At 41.4% G+C, this 12,229-nt stretch overlaps 1 pseudogene across 1 annotated transcript in view; it reads right to left on the bottom strand.

Moving 5' to 3' along the window:
• The window catches only part of LOC308416173 (coiled-coil domain-containing protein 186-like), a 30,736-nt pseudogene extending 18,713 nt beyond the window's left edge, over positions 1-12,023 (bottom strand). The window contains exons 1-4 of the transcript in view: positions 11,883-12,023; positions 4,046-4,739; positions 1,222-1,349; positions 169-297 (exon numbers count right to left, since the gene is read on the bottom strand). The product of the transcript in view is annotated as a coiled-coil domain-containing protein 186-like (transcript). The remainder of the gene's footprint in view (positions 1-168; positions 298-1,221; positions 1,350-4,045; positions 4,740-11,882) is intronic.
• Positions 12,024-12,229: the final 206 nt, after the last annotated feature.

Genomic DNA, 12,229 nt, shown 5'->3' with positions numbered 1-12,229 from the left:
TCTCAACTTCTGGGAGACCAGTGAGCATCTTCACAGTTGAGTCATTCTTCCAGCCCTCAAATTCCTTTAAAAGCGTTTCTATAAATGCCAGCAATGCCATCGCCCGACTGCTGCAGTCTAATAAACAGAGCACCACCAAATTATAAAATTAATAGTGACAGGAAATACCTGGTCCATCCGCTGGGCCATCTCTTTATGAAGTTGCTGAATTGCATTTTTAGCTGTGACATCCTGTGCTACTAGCTGATCTTTGGAAGCTTTAACTTCTTTATTCAGTTTCTCTATTCTTAATTCTAACTGTAAAAAGAATGATTTCCAGGTTATAATTTTATAGTTGCACCAAATAAACAAATGATACCTTAATTAATACACAACACACAATGCAAGAATGTAAGATCTAGACTATTCTCCGCAGGTCCCTCACAAGCATTTTACCCTTGTAAGTTTGGCTTACAACTCAGTCTTTCTTTAAACATGTAAAAGTGCAACAAATACATATCAAAACACAGGAAAATGAAGGTGTGCTTGAACTTACTGTATTCTACAGCTGTCTGCCGCTGTTTTCATTAGAGCCTTCTAGATGGACAGGAGGTCCACTCCAAGGCTGCATCCCCTACTGTCTCACAGCACCTTTAGTTGGAAGTGCATCTTATGATGCTGACATAAAGGAGGAAAGGCCCAAGATACATTTCTCAGAACATATCAGTGCTGAGTTCTTCCATTAATGACAGGACACTTATACGCTGTCCACAGAAGGAAAGTAGGTCAGAAAAATCTAAAGGTTTTTGCTTTGTTACCAACCTAAGCACTTACCTGTGCATCCATGCAGAAAAGACACCATAAAAAAGGGGCAGCAGATACCCTGACATGACCTTCACAGTAGAATTCAGCAAACCCTGGGGATGAAGCCGTGCTAACACCTAAGTGAGAAAGTGCCCAAAGCCAGACAGAGACACTAGGGTGTTACTACTATTAACACTTCTTCCCTTCACTGGTAAAAACTTAAATAGAGCCTTTTTTTATTATTTGGGCAGAAAATGTGCTATATTTGGAACAGTTAAACATATCATAATTTATACAACACAATTCAGAATAATTCTAACAATTTAAATATGAAGCAGTTTCCTCCATTTGAAATGGTTTAATGTACTTGACTACATGGTTTGTTTTTTTTCCAGGAGTTTATAAATTTAAGTATAGTCTTGGAAGACTTTTGTTTACCTGTTTAATTGTGTTCATATGCTGTTTCTCTGTTTCTGTTCTTTTTTTTCAGTTCTTCCCTTAAATGGTCTTTTTCTGAACAAATATTTAAGATAAGTTCCTGATGATTCTTATTCTCTTTAATTAACCTAAATTAAAAGGGAAATAAGATATGAAATATTATCTAACTATAGATTAGATATAGACACCTACAATCAATACTCTCAAGTAATCTTTTTATAATAAAATACCAGATCCGATAAGAACCCCCTATGCCTAATGATGCCTTCTCTGAGCATGTCCTCACCATTGAGTGACTGAGTCTGAGGGTAAACTGCCTCCCAGCCTGTCTGTCACTAGAAGTAGATGAGAGAGAAGGTAAGAGCAGCCAGCTTTGTTACAAGCTTAGGTACTCACACTCTGTTGATTAACACACCAGATTATAAAAAATTCTCTGGCCAATTAGCTCCATTAGGCAGGTACCTTACCACTGGGTCACACGCACAGCCTTAACTCGTTTCTTTGATAGTTTTTGTTATTCTTAGAAGTTATGTACACATGCCACACAGACAACTGTTCTTAGGAGTTTAAGTCGGGTCACTGAACAATACTACTGATCTATGAGATAACAATAAAAAGGGCAGAGTATTACTTTCCAGGATCTAGAAAGTAGATAGAGGAGATTGATCGTGAGGGTACAACGTTCCAAGTTCAAACAAGTGCTGGGGAATTTAATGCACAACCCAGTGGTAACAGGACTGGGTGTGTAGCAGAGCACATGCCCAGCATGTTTAAGTCCTCTAGTACAAGACAAGGAGAAGAGGATGAAAAAAAAGGAAGAGTGGGCAAAGAAAAGAATGAAGGAAAGGGAAGTAAAGAAAGGGAGAGAGTGGGGTATACAGCAAGACACAGACCCAGGAGGGAGAGAGGAAACCAGGAGTTTGTGAAGAGTGTATCTTAAGGGTTAGGACACAAACTAACTAACTATATGAGAGGATAAATAAACATAGTAACCGATTTGAGTGTAGAATCATTTCACAATGACAATATATTTGTCATTTCACAATGACATTTGTGCAAGGGGAAAACAAAAGAAAACTTAGCAAGTGGGGATGAACACATAATCAGACATCTGGGAAAAGATATATTTATGAAATTTTCAATAAAAGGAACTGAAACGTTAAGTGTTCTTTATAAAAAATTAAATGGAGGTAAAAGTTAAGAAAAACATCTAGTTATTTACCTGAACCAACATGTATTTTATTTAAAATTAAAAGTATTATATGTAAAACAAAAGATCAATGCAGGTTACAATACACTTACACAAGAGTAGAGCCAGGCGAGAGCACTGTCTGACTCAGCTGCTGTCCCCTCTGCTAGGCAGACAAAGAGCTTGTTTGTTTTTTCCCCTAATACTTTTTAGTTAAATCCAACAACTTGCAGCCAGATGGTTTCCAGAAACAACTGATAAAACTTCTGAAGCCAAAGTCAGAAGCTTGGATCTGTAGATATTTGCATTTGACTCAGAACAACTTTCTTAATGTGCCTCAGGTACCTCACATACCTCAGAATGAGTCAGAGTCGTAGATGCTGCATATCTGTGAGGATCCCATGAGTTAACATGTGTGCCAGTCACATAATTAATAGCCTATGAGATTATTAATGTATTCATCTTAAAATGTTTAAGTGCTGCATAAACTGTGAAGATGAGGAAGTAGGAAAGGGCACCAGAGATAATCATGTGTGTGTGTGTGTGTGTGTGTGTGTGTGTGTGTGTGTGTGTGATGGGGGGTGATCAGAGCGGGTCCAGATTGTAGGGAGTGAAGAAGTTACCCCAAGCCTAGACGGGCTGGAAACACAAATGTCTGAAGCTGAAAGCAAAATGTAGGAACAAGTCAGCAGTATTCCGAGTTAGGACCTAAGTGAGCAGGGGTGCTCTTGAAAAGGCACTGGAGTCTCACAGGCATGTGATCCCCAGACCCACACAAAGGTAGACAGGGGACAATGTCTCCAAAAACCTTCCTCTGACTTGCACATGTCACACCCCTCACATACGTCTTTTTTTTTATTATTAGAAATAATTTTTAAAGTTTAAATTTAAAGTAAAAAATACAAAATGAGTACCAGCAGATTGAAGTTCACTGGGTTAAAAACAATGAAGCGTGAGCTGCTTTAGGGCAATCTGGTGACTTTACCAGAATAGTATGGAAAAACAAAGCAGCAAGAAAAGGCAGTTCCCTATCACACAGCACTTGGAGCGGGGTCTGTCTCCCTGTAACCCTCTCCTGGCACAGGCCTCCTTTTTCTACTCTCACACTTCATTAATTAAAAAGAAAAAGAACAGCCTAGTTTAAAAGTGTGTAGTTTAGTGAAAGATACTACGTATTATTTTAACAGATTGTAACAGTATGCCCAAACTTACGTATCACTTTACTATAAAATGTTCAATAAAAATACAGAATAAATCCTATTAGAAACAGGATGAAGGAAATCAAACTCATCAAAACACTGTACAAATAGATGTTTAAAAGCAGAATGTGCTCAACTAATTCTTCTGTTCTCTAAACTGTTAGCTTCTGAACTTAAATTTCATGACTTTGAATTTCCCTTTGAATTTATTTTGACATACCTTGAATCAAAAATGAATTGCTCCCTAATGAACTTACACAATTTTTGCTGTTTTATGATAGTAAACAAGCAGCAAATATAAGCTGCTCAGTTATTTGGGGAAGCACACCAACTCTGCATGGCTGCATTCTGAAACAAAAGCAGAGAGCAGGGCCCTTTCCTTAGAGGAGCTGGTCCTACTGGAAGTGGGAAGGGAGCACTTACAGCAGTTACTTACTGTTTAATAGTGAGCTCCTGCTGCAAGTACCTGCTATGCACACACTTCTCAAACAGGGCTAAAGCATGCTCTCCTTTATTCACTCCATTTGGTACTTGGTGTTCATCTGCAAACTCAGCAGATAAGAGCTCAGATTCTATTTCTCCCAACAAATCGTCTGATGCTGAAAGTCTTTATCTCTGAAATGAGTTTCCTGGTGCAGTCTGTATCATAGAGGCTTGCTGAGGAGGTCATTGGATTACCAGCTTCTGTGGGTGCAGACGACTTTAACTCCGCCAGTATCTCTGTTACTGTGTGTTCTGGTTCACTGGTTTCTGACACTTGTTTTGCAAAGTCTCCACCAGGAAAGTCATCTATTTGTTCAGAATTTTCTGGGCATGTGTCTGTTTTAGCACAAGAATTCTCACCACTGCCACAGTCTGGAATATGGCCTTCCTGTACTTCAGGTCTGTCTACAGTGTTCATTAGTCTGACATAAAATTCTGTCAGAGTTCAATGACAATGGTCCAGATCCCGTTTCTAATCTGCTGCTTTCATCGCCAGAAACTGAGGTGCGTGAGTCGTCCTTCAACTCGGATGTTTTCCCAGGGGTTGCATCAGAAGAAATAGAGGCTATGTGCTGAGTCTCTGCCATGCTGACTGGCACCAATTCACTCTGCATTTCTTCAAATCTGCTCCTGATCTTCACTTACATCTAAGGAATCAAAATGTAAAAGTTAGACTAAGACCCTTTACACCTTTGCACACTCCAGGCATGCCCATGAAGTGTCCCCAGAGAAAAGAAAGAGAACAGCCTACCCAGAGTGGACACAACCAGTGCAGCCACCGTAGTCCCCCGCCCCGCCCCGCCCTGGGCCAGCTGGCCTCACTAGTTAAGGGGCAGAACATGTGATGGGAAGATCGGGAAGGAGAATGGCCTCCAGTTCTGTGAGCACACGCTACTGAAGCCCTTTAAGGAGATGGGCAAAAAGCCTGCAGCAAAAGCATTAGGCAGCAGTCTGAGAGCAGGCGGGCACACCTGAGCGATGGCAGACCGCAACTAGGCAGACGAGCAGCTACAGTGAAAGAATTCGGATGAAACATATACACGGGGGAAAAAGACTACATTTTATAACAGAAAAACATATGCTCACTCCAAGCTTTGAGAAAAGTGAAACAAGAAAACTGGCTGTGTGGAACCCTCAGCACTAAGCAGGAGGGATTTTGTTAAGGGTGAATTATAATAAGTCCCAAGATTTGTACAACATTTGATTTTACTGTATGAATCCTAGCACCCAGTGAGCTCTCCAACACTTGCTGACCTGTAACCTGCATAAAATAAATTAGGCTACTGCTTGAAGAACATTATTCTAGGACTGTAGAAAGGAGGCAACTGTAAGGAGGAAAAGGCCATCCTGTGTGCCAAACATGCTGCTTCTTTGGACCACCTGTGAAGACAGCAATTACTACAGAAAGAACTCAAGCTCCACATCACTCCATTATTTATTACCTACCTCCAAATGACACAAATTAACACCACCGTGCTGTATATGCTTCATCAGCAAGCTGGTATTGATACTAAAGACACCAGACCAGACAAATAAATGCAGTGAACACTTGAAAATCTTAGTAATTTATTCCAAAATCTTGGAATAAAAAATAAATCTCAGGCAGGTACACTAGCTTCAAAGCAACTTACAAACTAGCTCACTCAAAGTAACTCTTTAAAAATAGAACACGTGATATGATATACAATAGCTCGCTCAAAGTGACATTTTAAAGATACCACGCATGATATGACATACTAAGTATAAGATATACTATGCTGCTGCTAATGTTAAAACCTTACGAATGTGAACCTGCAGGGGCTTTAAACATCACAGCTAGCTGATGCTCACAGCAGAGAAACACTCACTGGTTGGCAGATAAGGAATGCCTTCAGAAGAGAACAGACCTCAGGGGCATTGTGACTCTCCAGCATTCCGTTAAGTAAAAAGAAATTTTATCAACAACTTTAAGAGTCTTATTTATGTGTCATGACTTGTCTACAGAAAAGCACATCCTTTCATTCAGCTTCCTCTGTCCCCAGGGTTCACTCTTTCTTCCTCCACAGCAGGTGCGCAGTTAGCTGAGCTGAAGCAGTAACTCAGAGCTGATGCCTGGATGAGAGTTTTCAGTCCTGCACCCTGAGTTAGACACACACTTATCCTTCTTCATGCTATGCCTGTGCTATATTACAGTCTACCTGAAAACAGGTGTTCCTACTGGAGCTTTTTCCAAAGTCTTAAACTCAAGCCCGCTAACTCAATTCTGCCTCTAATGCTTGTAACTGAGCACCCTGTTCACAGCATCATGTGCTTAGTTAACAAACATCTCTTTTCTCCCTCTGCTTTCATAATCTCTTCAACAATTGTGCTCCTGCTTTTCTGACAATATCCCCTCCCTTCCACCCAACCTAAGCCTCATCTCACACCTGGAACACTTAGTTTCTTAATCTCATTCAATTCTCTTTTGGTAATTTCAAATCAAAGGGCAAAGTAGTTAAAAGAAGGCTAGATTATTTGTGACAGTCATGGGGTGGGGACAGGGTTACTAAGGGAAGTGACAAATCACCAGATTCAGAAGTGATGAAGTATGTAGTATCCTGGCTATCAAAAGGGACCAGGAGCTACCTGTGAAGTGAGCCTTCTACTGTAAGAGGGCAAGTGTGCAGGCTAGGTAGCTGCAAGACTGCTGCTATGCCTTTCCACACTTAGCTCCTCTTCTTTTCAGTCATCAGACAGACAGCTGAAGTCATGCACCCAAGACTGGCCTTTCCCTTCTTGAAAGTTTCAAGTAATGAAATCCTGTCTACACTCTGCAGTGGTTAGCCAGAGTAAAGACACAAGCCTGTCTCTCCTGGGAGGACTAGACAGACACTGCTACATCAAGCATTTATGGGCTAAGAACTGCAAGTTTTCTTCAGGGAGAATAGGATCTCCCCCCTCCACACACACACACACACACACACATACACACACACACACACACACATATACACACACACACAAAGTTTTTTGCTATTTTTTTTAATGAAATTACTGAGATTCCTGAGTGAAGTAGTTACATAAGTTTCCAAACTTGATCTCTGCCCACATTCAGAAAATGTTGCTCTTCTCCTGTAATGTCTTACTCCACCAAGTACACTCACTGTGCATACTGAGGACAACACAGACCTGCCCTGTTTTTCCTTTCAGTCTACCTAGTGACCAATTGTGCTTGAGGATTTAATTTTAATACTGTATCTTTCTTCAAGCCACCCCTATGACAAGCACAAGAACAATCTGTACATTGGAACACACTGCCTATACTCACTGAGCAGACATGGCCCTTCTTGACTCTGAAGAGGCAGCCACCTTTTAAATGAAATGTGTTCTTGCAACAAGAAATTTACTCAGAACTGAAACTCTGTAACATCAAACAATAACAGCAATAAACAGATAACCAAAGAGCTCTGTACAACACTTAAAACCAATTTTTGCAAATACTCTTCAGTGCTACACTGTGGCAGAGGAACCCACTGGCTCTGTGAAATGACCTGGGGTAGACAATGTTTAGTGGGCAGGCTGTAAGGAGACATCTAGAGTACAGAGTGTAGAACCACCAATGTATCTTACATTCTACAAGGAGCTTCATCTACATAACAACAAAACCAGCTATCTATCCAAGCTTAGAATTTGTTTTATGTATCTTATCAATTAAACACTAAATTTAAAAGACAAGTAAGTTACATAGAGTCTCTCAATATGTCAGGACCTCTGAAAAGGTCATTATACAAATCTGAGAACCATTAAGACTGCACATTTGTTTGCTGATGCCCGAGTGAACACTGACCGGGGACTGGTGGAAAAGGAGGTGTCACAGAGGAACCGTGCTTGTACATGCGGCAAGGGCAACAGCAAGGGGCATGAAAGAACTGTGCAGACAGGAACCAAACAACATTATGAGAAAGAAGCTCATCTATTCACCATTAAGTAGGGGAAGGAGAGTCAGCTGCTCCCCTACAGGCATCCCCAGGTAGTGATGCTGATGGACTGCAATTTGGATACAGTCCAAGTATTTGTTTTATTTGTTTTTTTTTTTTTTTTTGGGAAGGAATGCTGTCATGAAAATTATGAAAGATTAAACAACTTAAAAATAATCTATAAAAGGGGGAAAAGTAAGCCTAGGGAAGGGCTGCAAGCCTGTTTTAAATGCTGCTCAGACCAACTTCAGTCACAGATGCATGTATGCTTATTGACTACTGCGTGCGCTGCGACTTTGACTTTGTAGTAACTGTTAGGAGAAGTACTTGTAATCACAAAGTTCCTCTGGATCCCTTGCAGTCCCTGTAGCTCCTGTCTGACTGCAGCAGAGATGCTGTAGGTGACCCAGCAAAAAGGTGTCACACCAAGCACTATCCCAACGCCTTCCATTCCTTAATGAGCTCACTCGTGTTTCTAGAAAGTCGTCCCCACAAAACTACATAAACACTGACAGCTCTCAGTACTATTTCCAGTTTCCTGTAATTAGCACTGTGAGAACAAAACCATAGGCTGCCTCACAAAACTATAAATAGAAATGAATTCAATCTATAGCTAATTGGTAACAGGTCATCAAATAAGCATCATGCAAAGGAACCAACTCAAAAATAAAGTCTAAAGTGTTCACCTGCCAAATATATATATGGGACAGCTTTTCCATGCGGACACTGTTGTCGGTACTGGGAACATGGTGCAAACTAAAACAGGCACCCTTGGGTGCAGACCTCAGGTGCAGTCTGACTAAGCTTGAGCCTGTCAAATCTTTGCTGCTGTAAAATGCTGAGACTACAGATCAGAATCCTTCCCAGTGCAGCTCTATAAAGCACACCATCATTTCAAGATAAAAGCTTGCTTTAAATCCACTGAATAATCTTGCTCAGATATTTTTATAATTTTTAAATTATACACCACTCCACCCCCAAATAATTCTAGTTGTATACTTACTTCTCAAGTTAATATGCATTAACATATACAACCTAGACCTGTGAGGTCACTTCTCCAATAGGATGGTTCCCTGTCCTTTGTAAGAAAATACAGTCTTTAAGACAGTTTTGCATATTTCCCAAAAACAATTTGAAAGCAGCATAGCTAAAATAACTTACCTTTCCTATTAGTTCTTGCAAAGCTCTAGTTTGGCATCTTAGAAGTAAAAAATTTAAAAGCATCTAACCATTATCTCCCGATAAACCCTAAATAGTACATTTTGACACACTTTTCTAGATTAAGCTTTTAAATTAAAAAACAAAGTAGTGAAGCAGAAGAGAACCTGTGTAAGAACCTGAGTCTCCCCAATGCAAAGTGCTGACCCTGAGGTTTCACAGAAGGCACATTTCTGCACATCAATCCTTCCTTCTAAGAGAAGGAAGCTAAGACAGTTGTTTCAAAGACTTCTAGAATTTGTTCTAGGAGGAAGACTTGAGATTCACAGTTGGACACTGTCTCCTCAGCCCTCGATCCATCACATACTGTGCTTCCCACGACATCTTCAGTGAGACAGGGACAGCTGGCGGATGCTGCACAATAACCCCCTCACCTTTGTAACAGGCAGTCACAGTCTGAGTACTTCCCACTCTAAATGGCTTTTAAAATATTAAGACATAAAATTAATACAGAAATCTAACTTGAAGCTACTTGTACAGAACTCATCAACTGCAATGAAGTCTAAGAAAGTGTCAGTATTTCTATTTAACTGTTTAAAAAAAAATCTGAAAACTGGGGTGGAGATATGGTTCAGCAGTTAAGAGCACTGGCTATTCTTGCTGAGGTCCTGAGTTCAATTCCTAGCAACCACATGGTGGCTCACAACCATCTGTAATTGGATCAGATGCCCTCTTCTGGTGTGTCTGAAGACAGTCTACTGACATATATAAAATCTTAAAAGAAAAAAATGTCTGAAAACCAAATATAAGAAAAATGGCATTAAATAAGAATTTCTACATTTACTTAAAGATTTGGACTTATGCCTCAATTTGGTTAATTTGCTAAGATTTCGTTTAATAAAAAGAACTATTTAGCACTTACTACGTAACCCTACAGTGAATGATCAGCTCATAACGGTTAGCATTATCCTAGGGTTTGTTTCCACTCTTGGTGTCTATTGCCCCTTTACCCAATAGCTTACGTCTTAGGGGAAACAAACTCTCTGTAAAGCAAGTTCAAATGAGTTTGAGATGGTGTAAAGTTACAGTAGCATTTGTAAGTCTAAATTATCCTATTGATGCTTCTAAAATAAATGCTAAATAAAACTAAATATTGTAAGTGAAGTGATGTTTATGAGGAAAATCAAAATTTGACCTTAGTCACATAAAGACAAAAAAAATAAATAAATAAGAAAAACCTTAGTCTTATTAGTGAATAAACAAACCAGAATTTGAAGTTAAATATACTTTCTTTACATGAGCTGAGTAACTTTTGTAAACCAGGGTACAATGCTAGCACCTGTTGAGTGGAAAGACAGTTTTCTAAGTAAGGCTGCCGTGCTTCCAGCCGTCACTGCCTTCTTTAATGAGCTGGCTTGACTGTTCTGTTTATTACACATGGCCACATAACTATAAACTGACTTTCAGAACTGAACATGCTAAGCAAGCAGCAGCAGCCCCATTGCCACTCTGCATGTCATCAAAGGATAATTCTTTGGTTCCTGTGTGAAGAAATTAAAGGTTTATAAGTGGTCCCTCTTCCTCACACAGCCTTTCATCCAAAACACCAGACTTAGAAATGTCAACCCCTACTCCATGGAACCTGTTCTTAAAACAAACACACACCTTGAGCTTCTATTATTTCGAATTAGACAGGCCTTTAAAAAATTAAACACAGTCCATGCATCTTCTGGGTGTCTTCCAAAATTATACTTACCTATTATACTGTACAAAGAAGCGTTGGTTTAACAGTACAAGATTATGGCCTTCCCAAAAATCTTCCCTGAACATGGAAAAGACCAAAAAGGAAGAATAAAAGAAGTAGGCCAGTCATTACTGCTGTTTCATTTGTGTGGCCATTAATTAACAAAGAGCTGAAAAGTAGCTGCACACAGTGTACTTCATACTCAGGAGATCAGTTTCCCTATCACTTGTCTCTGGGTCCTTAATCTACTCCACAATAGCTACACTAGTTGCAAAGGCCACATCCACACCGATAAACCTAACACTTAACATACTGACTTCCCTTTGGGTGGCTGCACGTGCGCCTCTCAAACACTGTCATGCTAGTTTGTTTCATATTTTCCTCAGACAAGCATCCTGTGTATCACTTCAGAAGAAAAGTCTGACCATCAAATGAATGTGACTCAGAGTCTGATAACTCTTTCTGGTTCGAGGTCACGTTTTCACTATATTCTTTTCTGACTCTAACAAACGGAAGTGGCAGGACTGAAACTCAGGTGTTCTGGGTACAAACCCGGGTCTCCTTAAACAAAAATCGAGATGCGAATATTTAACAAGTTACGAACTGTTAGCTGAGCCACCATTCTACCCGTGCTGTTTCCCTGCTATTGCTACTTTGAGAATACGTAGAAGGGGAGAAATAAATTTGAAATGACTTCCCTGCCAAGATTCATGAAATCCACTGGCATCTCTGGGAAAGTCAAACGCTGCTGCCCGCATCTCTGGAGATCCCGAGCTGGTGAGGCGGGGGAGCGGCTGCGCTCCAGGCACAGCCCTCAAGGGCCCCGCCAGCCCCGTTACGTCCACGCGCGGAGTCGCGTACCGCCCGGGACTAGCACCTCGTCACGGCCACGCGCGCGGACCCGCGCCCGCCGAGCCCCCGGCACCCGCCATGGACGCCCCTCGGCCACTCACCGTCCGTCGCCCAGCCCCGGGCCGCACCCTAGCGAGGCCGATGGAGCTCCGGCTCCGGAGAAGGCGGACCCATGGCGGCTTCTAGCCGACGCGGAGTGGGTGAGGAAGTCACCCGCGGAGACCACAGCCGATCCCTGGCTCTCGGCCGAGGTTTTCCTCCAAAAACCCCTGCGGAGCTGACACATCAACAAAAATGGCGGCGTTGCCGAAGCCGGCGCGGCTACAGCTGAGGGGGCGGGGTTCCTTGAAGGAGCCAATCAGCGCGGCTCGGACCGCTTGACGCTAACATCTGGGTGGGCGTGGTTTTTGAGGCACCTCCTCCGGCCCCCGCGGTTTCTAGAGGAACC

The sequence above is a fragment of the Micromys minutus genome, assembly GCF_963924665.1.
Source record: "Micromys minutus genome assembly, contig: SCAFFOLD_277, whole genome shotgun sequence".
NCBI lineage: Eukaryota > Metazoa > Chordata > Mammalia > Rodentia > Muridae > Micromys > Micromys minutus.
The sequence above is the reverse complement of the archived record's forward strand: the minus strand, read 5'-3'. Positions and strand labels throughout refer to the sequence as shown.